Source organism: Ipomoea triloba, chromosome 4 (assembly GCF_003576645.1).
Source record: "Ipomoea triloba cultivar NCNSP0323 chromosome 4, ASM357664v1".
NCBI classification, from domain to species: Eukaryota; Viridiplantae; Streptophyta; class Magnoliopsida; order Solanales; family Convolvulaceae; genus Ipomoea; species Ipomoea triloba.
In genome coordinates this window covers 1,119,533-1,129,986 of record NC_044919.1, presented here as the reverse complement: position 1 = coordinate 1,129,986, position 10,454 = coordinate 1,119,533, and positions in this window count along the sequence as shown.

Genomic DNA, 10,454 nt, shown 5'->3' with positions numbered 1-10,454 from the left:
AATAAATAGTCCTTACAAGAAGCCGAACTTGAAATCTTGTAATTACTAAACCAATTGTTCGACCAACTTGGAATCTTATTCTTATCATGTTCTCTACCATATGGAATCTTGGATTGCAGCAAAAGATTATGGTGATATAATACTTATGAGGTTAATTTATTATTAATTCCTAATATCCCTAGCTAGCTAGATTACATGCAAGATTTTTTCCCCTAATTTTTCCCATTATTTTGAGGAGTTTGATTAGTTACAACTTATCATATTTACCTATGCAACTTAGCACGCTGTTGTCTGCTGAAAAAGTTGGAGTTTTTTTACTAAGCTACCAAAAACTCAAAAAGCAATTTATAATATAGAGTTTACGGTTAGAAATCAAGTTTTTGGCCATTCTGATGATCTAAAAATATTTTCAGCGGTTATCTTCGAGCATCAATAGAAAGTTGTTGATAGTACCGACCACCAATAACGATTTTGAAAATTTTAAATGATTAAATTATCGAAAGTGTCTTAGATTTTGTGAAAATCTCCAACAATCATGGTCATCGTCGTTGGCGAAAATTCAGAATTGAATTACACTAATTGTCTTTATTTATAATGTAAAGAATAGTGTATATATGCATGAGAATCTTAGAGTTGTAGTAATTAATTAAGGTATTATAATCATAGTTAGTCTTAATCTTATAAAATTTGTAGGTAGGTTATATTATTAAGCATAGCATGTCAAAACATGTTCTCATTCTTGTCTCTCTTTTATCTTTTATAGGTTTCTTTCAAACCATTTATCCCTTCTATTTTATCTTCGAACTCGTACGGACTAAAAAAAATATATGTATGCATGTATTTTATCATTTATGTACAATCTTAAGTAGATTAAGCTACATGTTATCAACTATGTACTTTAATTATTATTATTATTGCTAATTAATTTACTTATAATGAAGGAGTTGTTTATTCATTAGCCTTTTTTGTTTGATTTCTTTCTTTTTATTGAAAACGATAATTACAATAAAAATTACTGACAAATTAAGCAATAAATATATAATATTGAGTATTTTGTCCCGAACACAGTTTAACTGGTTAACCAATTCAAAATAAGTTCATAATATTCACTTTGTTTTGCTAGCAGTCATAAGGTGTATGTAATAATCTGTAGGCCAACTTAGATATATTCCGCAATTTACCTCCTCACTAATCTCTAAGGTAGGAGCAGTGAGGGATCGGATTCTTAAGTTTGAGTCGTTATTCAGTAGTTTTACTTGCGTGATAACCCAAAAGCTAAGCATTTTACACCATACCCGGCTCCCAAACATGTCTGGAGGACCCCTTACTGTGCAATCGTATCGAGCGCATGCGGTACAATATGCAATCATATAGTAAGTGCAGTTCAATCTTCAGAAGTTCGTAGGTTCGCAAGTTAAAGTGATCAGTTTGCACTTGATTATGGACACACACAGTTGTAAGGCAGGCACATTTTCTTGTGTTATTCCAACAAAAATTAATCAATAATATAGCAATGTCATGTTCTTTGCAATCATGTTGTTCCGACCTTCAACTTGCCTTATTATTATTGAAATGTACATTCATTACTTTAATTTGATGACTTTATGGTTGCTAAAATTGTATTTAATTAAAGAACTCAACTATCAAGCTTTGACATCCACGCTTACTTACAAAAGCTCTGCTCTTATCAACATAATTATTATATATTAGTTTGTAAATTAGTCTTTAATAAGCATATTTATGAGATAATATTAGTCATTTGTAGTACCTGTTGACTGAGGTGGAGACTTAGAAGGTCGAGTCTAACATCATAAATGCTGGGTATAGGTTTAAAGTGACAAGTCTAATATCTTTTCATCAAAACGTGATATTGACTGTTCTGTGATTATATAATGCAATAAAAATATAAAATTATGTATTCGCTAATCGCTATTAACTATAGATGTTATTGGAGAAGACCAAAATAACATGCCCAAAGCATAATTTTTAGTTCTTATATTATAAAAATTTATAAGTACATACTCCTTTTTATCAGTGCAAAGTGAGCAATTATTGCTTCGGAATTCTTAATTGAATTTATTGTTTGTCCAAAGTGTTTGTGTGAACTAATTAGTTGTGTCACGACGCAAAGCTCTTATAATGATTGCTGTACATTGGATATAAACACATATATCAATAATCATTTCTTCCTTTTTTTAATTAATTTCTATTAATAAAAAAAATAATGTAATCTTAAGATATGATGACATTGAAATAGGGTTTCAAAGTTCAAACCGGGCATTTTTGCATAAAAATAAGAAGCTCTGATGGAGACTTATAATCATAAATAAATAAATAAACTAGTAAAAATTTTATGATGTGGTATAGCATGACACTGTATTTTTAAAAATTTAAATAAAACCAACAAAAATAACTAAATACTCATTCGGTCTCATTTTATGTTCGGTGAATAAGAGTTGACTGAACTTATTTTTAGTTCAATTTTTCATAATGTTAAGTTTACTATTATTATTATATAAAATTTATATACTTAGAAACTACGTTAAAATGGAAGTTACCAGGAGTATTAATTCTTTATATATACAAATTTAAAAAATAACTTATTAAATTACAATATTATATTAATGTGTATAACATCGTTGTAGACAGATGTCTACAGGGTCAAATCCAACATTCTATTATCAAAAGATGGCTCTCGCGGTCTCGCCGCTAGCTATTATACAATTATAAGAAATTTAAGTTCATCGCTCATTCACTACTAGCTATAACTTTTGGTATTTAAATCTAATTGAAGACATATTAAGCCCTTGTGTAAGGGTTAGATATCACTAAGCCAAAAGGTATAGCCGGCCAGTAGTGTAAGTGCGATTTTATTTTCTTACTTTTATAGTGTAGCAATTAGCGTCACGTTTAGGTGGTAGGATATTTGTCGCAACCCTCTAAACCTCCATTTAGCATCATGATCCTAACAGATAGCAAAATTAAAGTCATGATGATAGGAGGAATTAAAATAGGGTATCTAGTTAGGGTTTATGCATAAAACCAAGAACAATTTTTAATCACTTTGATGTGATGGGAAAAAAACCGTTGACATAACGTTATAACCAAATTATTACTAAAACAATGTACATACATAATATGGACTTAGAACTTAATCATCAACCCTTGAAGAAAGCATGAGGATGGGCATATGACTTATTAGGGCAAATCCAAAACCATCAACATCATCAATCACGTGGTAACCTTAGCTTGGTCGGCTATTTAGCCTCTAAAATATTCCATTAATTTTGCAATTTGCATTACTTAATTAATTCACTCATCAACTTCAAATCTATACATACATGCATATGTACATATATGTGTATGTATACACGAATAGTCCAAAACTTATGACACCAACCCAAACAAACTTAATTGTGGGTAATTAATGACTTTTTTACTTAGATAAGGATCTGAATGTGAACTCGAGCACATTAATATTATCGGTATTATAGTATTTGTCAAAAGCGCGCTATGACTAATAGCATCCACTGCACGGAAATTAACTTTATTTTCATATACTTGCTTAAGAGTTGACATAATTTTATTTACTTATATTTGTATAGTAATTAGCATCACGTTTCGATGGCATGATGCTCAACCTCTGAACTAGTGATATATTATAATACCAATTGTCAGAATCAAGGGCTTATTAGCATTGCGTCAGAAATAATAACTAATACAGCAAATGCGTAACTTTATTTTCTTATACTTGAATAACAATCAGTGTTGCATTTTGGTAGCAGAATATATTGGACTCAACCCTCTAAGCCTTCGCCAATATTATTATATCTTTTATAATGGGAAGAAAGAGAGAACATGCAAACACTATGTGAAAGATTTGAAAGGGAGAGTGAAGAATAAGGTGGTCATCACATGAAAGTTAGATGTTCTTTCGATGTTTGTGAGTGGTCCATGTTGAAATCTTGCACAAGATTAGCTTGCTTAATCAATTGTTTATTGGGAGAAGGTAATGGGTTTATTAGTTTAATAACAAAGTGGGGGTTGATTAAGATAAGCATTAACCTAACAACTACTATTATAAGATTATATTCTTGTGTTGTGCTGGCCCAAAGATGCAACATTTTTCCCAAGGTTCTTTTTCTTCTTTTCTTACTCTTTTTTTTTTTTAATTTTTTTTATCAAACTAATAATTTTTTTAAATTTAAAATGGTTGAACTCTAACCGTGAGAGCTTTTACCTGTTCTTGTATCTTGAAACTTTGGTAAATGAGGTTAATCGCAAGATGCCTTTGTGATATATAGTTAGAAAAACAAAATTATTAACAATTTATGTAAATTAATTAACCAATTGAGTTATATTTCGAGGGTAATAAATATTTTTCTTGCTTCTAAAGGAATAAGACTATGCCAGCCTTGAAGACCCCACTTTTGTTTTTGATCAATGTTCATCACAAAATTCAACACATGACATGGTGCATGCTTCTTGACTTGATTTGCTAGTTGCTACTTCAAAAACATTATATATATATATATATAGTATAAGTTTGAACCCAAACATGAGAACCCCAGGCTAATTTGTTCATGTAGTTGTTCGTGCCATAGAGACTGATGGATGATGCAAATTCTCAAATACTTGTACATTAGTGTCTACAACAAAATTAAATATATATCTCCATTTTTATTAATTATTGGTAGTATTTAAGTCAGGTATCTTGTAGCTGTTAGCAAAACAAAGCTTCTCAACTTATTTTCGGAATATTTATTATATGGAATTTTCTTTTTGTAGGCAAAGAAATAAAATATATTAATAAAGCAAAGAGCTCAAAAAGAACGGAAGAACATCAAACCACACCGATGGAAATTAAAAATATGGGAAAAGGCATTAATTTCCTGGGAAATATTTACTGTTATTCAGAGTGGATTTTATCAATATACACTGCACGCATATTTATACGTGTACGGGTGTGGATATATATTGCATTAATTTCAGTTCCCAGGCAAGAAAGATGGTGGGAGAGAACCGTTGACCAATTCAAAAATAAAATACAAATTAATAAATTAATTATTTGTTCTATATTTCTCACCAATTTCTTCTTCAATTCTGATAAGTACACATTAGGATTGACACTTTAACTTTCCTCTACGTACGGCTTAGGATAGAGTCTTTGATCCCCATTTCTTTTCTTCTCTTCTTTTTTTTTTTTTTTTTTTTTTTTTAATAAAACTTTGATCCCCATTTCATGCATGCATCATATAAATATGTAAGTGCCATTTTGGAGGCTAGGGTTCATCTCTGAACCTATATTTTTTTTGTAAGAGTTTAATGTTAATAGTAAAAAGTATAACTATATATGATATATATACTCGATTATATTAGGTACTATTAGCACTTATATTGATTGCACTCAATACAACAAATTAAAAAATAATATATATGGTTGTAGTACATATCATTAGCACCCATATCTATCAACACCATAGAAAATTCACTGTGATTATTCGTATAATTTTATCATGTAAAAAATTTTAATATATGAACCGAGTCAATTTGCACAATTATTGCATGTAGTACAATTATTAATTTTTTTTTGGGCTGCACTTACTACTACGAGTAGTGTGAAGACACTTGTTCATAATGTACTTAATACAATGTAACCAGACATACATTTTAAATCATATCTAATATAAATTTACATAGTGTACTAATCCGTACTTTAGAATTTGTAAACAAATGCTTACAACACAATAACATTAAAAATTATAACTAATAGTGATAACATAATTTATTTCTTTATACTTGTAGAAAAATTAACTTCAAGTTTTAACTGTAAGATAAGGAGTATTAAACTTGACTTTTCAGATCTCCGTTTTGATTAGAAGTTTTGTGAGGGTTGGAGATAATAATGGAGTGGGGGAATGTGGTGAAAGCTGAGTGTTAAGGTGGGTGTTGGAAGGTGTCAGGTGTCAGCTGCGCAACTTCCCAATGCAGTGTACATATACACATACACACACATATATATATATATATATATCATATGCATTTGCCCATCCTCTCCGGTTTCACATCACCTTTCACTCTCAATCCTCTTTTATTTTCATCTACTTTTGGTTTCATTATTTTCACTATGAAAATTCAATATAGATTCTTATTTTCCACACTCAAAATTTACTCGTTCTTATTAAATTTTTGATGCGAACACTTTTATTATTGTTGATGATGTGAACACTTTTATGGGAACTAATATGATAAAAATAACTTATTATACGGAGTATATGGGGTGTAAAAGTGTGTTAAGAGTCCCTCTTAGTGGCTGCCAGCCTTAACTCAAATATGTGACAAACCACTTGTTAGGATCATGCTAGCACTACGTCAAAAGTTACAACTCGTAACGGAGACGCAATTTTATTTCCTTATACTGCCACGTTTTCGAGAGATAAGGTATTGGACTTGGATCTTCAAGCCTCATCCCAACAATCATGTAGGCACTTGGTACTAGACTTGGCCCTTCACCGACCCCTTTCAACAAAGTGAGACAGTGGAATTCGGAAGTATATATAGTAGTAGAATGCTTTTGAGTAACCAACATGGTTGGCGTGGTGGTTCAGCACCTCGTCCCTTAAGCATGAGGTTGGGGGTTTAATCCCCACCCAGGTGAATGGAGCAAACCATTTGGCCAGTCCCCTACCACTTACTGTGCTGACTGTTGGGACGGAGGTTAGTCTTCTAGTTGTCGGCTGGAGGAATACCTTGGGCAAAACCCCAAAAAAAAGAATGCTTTTGAGTAATACTAGTGACAATTAAACTGATTTCTACTATATTTTTTTTTCTTTTTACTTAATTATGTGACGTGTTTTGATTTGTCCAAAAACGAGTTAGCTCGCTAGCTAGCTACAACTCTTTTTTTCTTTTATCAATTGAATCATGACGCATGGTGAGAGCTTTACTCACTATGTGTATATATATCATTTTTCCATTATTTCTCTACCTAAAGTAAGCCTAGATTAATCAGGCATTCTGGTCAATTTTGATCGAATCTTATTCAGGAAAAATTCTTTCAAGAGTATTGTTGCATACACACGAATTTGAACTAGTATATAAATCATTTTTATCTAAATACAAGTGATTATACATGGTAAGAATAAATATAACATTTTATGAATAATTTAACGTTTTAGTTGAGTTGATGATATGTTAATCTTGAAAAATGCACCAATTATCCAAAGAAGAGTAAATGTATTATATTATGAAAATTAGTATAATATAGGATGGGATTGCATGTGGGGTGGTGGAAAGGATCAGATCGACAGGCCAAACAATAGGTTAACGTTAATTCAGAGCGTGTCTCGTGGGAAATTACCATTATATTCTATCAACAAATTCTTCACTCATCTTAATCCACTACCAAATTTTTAAAAGCATCGGAAAGAGGTAACCGATTGAGTGACATATAATTCTCGTAATAGAAGGTCGTCATAACTTTAATTCTTGCTAACATTAATTTAATCAAGCTTATTATTGTACAATATTTTTTTAGTGCGATTTATCTCTTTTATGTGGTTTAATTTTTGAATTATTACACAAAAATAGAGTTACTAAATGCATACCCTCAGAGTCTCAGGTAATGATGACAATTTTTTTAAGTGATGAATTAATGATTATTGCAATCCATTAAAACATTAGTCTGTACCAATCTTTGAATAAATTATAAAGGAACAAGAATTTTATTTAGGTCCATTGTCTTACCAACTTCTAATTAAGAAAATGTAGCATATTATGTGATTATAAGAAGAAGGTAGGATAAGACATCCCTTTGTGGCTTTGTTACTCCATATCTCTTTAGAATAATGTTACACCCTTTAATTTTATAAAGCTTATTACTCTCTAATATTTATTGGCTAACCGTACATATCACCATTATATTAAATATATACCTTTTTATATATTTGATTGTTAGGTAGATTTCTTATTAACTTGTAACGGAGACTTAACTAATTGAGTAATTATATTGATAGATAGTCAAGGTAGTAATTTAATTAGTAGGAAAAAAGATTGGATTAAAAAAAGAGCATAGTACGTGGTGGAGTGGAGTGATTCTCCGTGGTGGTTATGGCACTCCTTTACGCGAAATGCGGGCGGGAGCTCTACTTTCTAGTTAAGCTAACTTGCATGCGGCCGCAGCCAACTCTATCTCTTTTGTCTTCTTCCTTTAATTGCTTTTGATAACCGCGAAACCTCGTTGTCATTACCTGAGGGTGTATATTAAATACTATTGACAAATTATATTATGAATCAAGGTAAGTCTATCTTACATTATTGACCCTCATTTAGAAATAATTTTCAGACTTTGTATATGTAATTGACACATTATATATCTGCAGTTGACCATTTTTATAGTAGCTATCGTATTATGTATCAACAATAATTATCAAGTTATTTGTTTATATGTACAAAAACGGTTAACGGTAGGTACATAACGTCTTAACGGAACGTACAAAATTTTTGTCTCAGAGTTCATCACAATGCAATTAATATGCAATAATATGAACCTTGGTCTATGGTATAACAATTGGATATCACTTATATATATGTCAGCAAATTATGTAAATAAAATAAATCGTTTTTAAAAGATTTTGTACAACGGGAGCTCGGCCGAAAATATGTTATTAAGAATCGAACTTGTGACATTTCTTAATTGTTTTAATTTTTATGTTTGTCTTGAATAATTATATATGAAACTAATGGTGTATATTTATGATTATAAATAATTTCTACAAAAGCATTAAGTATATACGATTTTATGATTTCTAAAACAACTAATAAGCAAACAATTACTAGTTCAATTCCTTCAAGAAAAGGTCGTCTCACAATTTCATTTATGCTTTCTGTCGTCTGCCATGCCATGTTTTATATTATATATGTATTATATTATTATTAAAAGGGTATATATAATTGCAAATTCTTTAATTTGTACCAAATAACACTAAAGAATTATAAATATGTGAATTATATATTCCACATATATTCATAAACTCACATTTGTAACAAATGAAAGTATATAAGGTAGCAAACACTTACATTGTAACAGAGTCAGTAGTACTAAAAAAAAAAAAGAAGGTAGCAAACACTTATTAGTTCTTGAGAATTTATGAGAGCAATTACATAGTAAAAAAAAAAAGTGTATATTTGCATAATCACTAATAATCAAAAGTGTGAGAGCAATCACTTGATGTGTTCAGTTTAGTTAATAATCATTAATTCTTTCTATTTGCATAAAATCAAGGTGATTTCTAGCTATGTATGGTGCCTAGGGTGGGCACTTCGGGATTCGGTACGGTTTTTTTCGGTATCGGTATTTCGGTATTACAAAAAATGATACCATTCGGTTTTACAATAAAGTTCGGTTCGGTTTTGGTTCGGTATGAAACGGTTCGGAATTATTTCGATTCGGGATTTGGTTCGGTTTAGGATGTTCAATTTTCAACATTTACTAATTTTTTAAATAACACACTGCCAAACAATACATATTCGCATAATTCAAAGTCTAAATATAAATATTATATAAAAACAAAACAATTCAAACACAAAATTAACATAGCAATCCAAATTGTAAAGTAATATCTTGTACATTCATCATCCCCTCATCACGGATCAATATTCATTATTACTATTTATTATATATACTTAAAAAAAAAACGAACGGTTTTCGGTTTGATTCGGTAAAAAACCCGAACCGTTCGGTTTCTCTATATTAAGTACCGTTCGGTTCTTTCGGTTTATACCGAACCGAACCGAACTACTTCGGTACGGTTCGGTTTGGTTCGGTTCGGTAAAACTGAACCGAAGTGCCCACCCCTAATGGTGCCTATCAAATCCAAAACGAGTAAGTTTCATTTCTTATTACAGTTCAATAATAAAAAAAAATTCATGGGTATACAATAACCCTTTGGAGCTTTCCTAAAATAGGGCTAAACTATATTAGTCTCATCTCACAATACAGATAGCATTACACTATGAAAAATAAAAACGTATCCTTTTTTAGTGTGGGAATTATATATCCTGTATCCATGGTACCATATAAAAAATTCATATATATTAAATTTTTTACTAAAACACACAAGGCTGTAATAGTAATAGTGTAATACTCATTATCTTGTGTAGATTAAAATTTTCACTGAACACAAAAGACAGTAATACAAAGAGATTTGATGGAGGAGAAGAACAATGAATATTTATTTTCTTTTGGCTCACCAAAGAAACTGTAGTTATTATTCGAAAGTATATATTAAACAAATTACATTATTATATTATGTAATAGTCTGCAAATTATATAAGAGAAGTAAATAATATTAAGAAGACTAGGTCTTACGAGCTCAACTAAGAAGATACCTATAAAAATTAAAATTAGTGACTTCTATGGTCAGACCACAAGGTGTACGTCCTAAGTTGGACCC